This window comes from Etheostoma spectabile, chromosome 24 (genome assembly GCF_008692095.1).
Source record: "Etheostoma spectabile isolate EspeVRDwgs_2016 chromosome 24, UIUC_Espe_1.0, whole genome shotgun sequence".
NCBI classification, from domain to species: domain Eukaryota; kingdom Metazoa; phylum Chordata; class Actinopteri; order Perciformes; family Percidae; genus Etheostoma; species Etheostoma spectabile.
The window spans coordinates 397118-397577 of NC_045756.1; the positions used below are offsets into that span (position 1 = coordinate 397118).

Here is a 460-nt window from a genome sequence, read left to right on the forward strand (position 1 = left end):
AAAAAAGCACCCAAAACATTTGAAAAAGTTACAAAAACGTCAAAAAATATGACAACAACGTCAGAAAAAACGACTAAAACAAGGTGGGCCGAAATGCATTGTGAACCTAAATTGACGTGGGGCCGAATCATAATCTGCAAGGGGCCGTATTTGGCCCACGGGCCTTGAGTTTGACACATGTTCTCTAAGGGGAAGGCAAGGACATTTGTTATTGTGAAGAATAAGTTTACATCAAATCAGAATCAGAAATAAAGGGAAAAAGGGGAATTCTGCATTACAGTTGCACAAATGGTAAGAAGACAAAAGACAACAGGCTGCACGTTGACTCACTTCAGAATATAAATATTAATAAAATCCACCCTGGAAATCAGGACTCATAAGCCATATTTACGTAGAATTAAAAAATGGTAAATAGTTGTGCTCCTGTTAACCAAACTATGATTAGTATTCTGTGTGTGTG

The 460-nt window shown here is 37.4% G+C and overlaps 1 protein-coding gene across 1 annotated transcript in view; it reads left to right on the top strand.

The window, feature by feature from the left end:
- The window catches only part of map3k2 (mitogen-activated protein kinase kinase kinase 2), a gene marked incomplete at its 3' end in the record, with an annotated part of 13790 nt that overhangs the window by 3720 nt on the left and 9610 nt on the right, over nt 1-460 (top strand).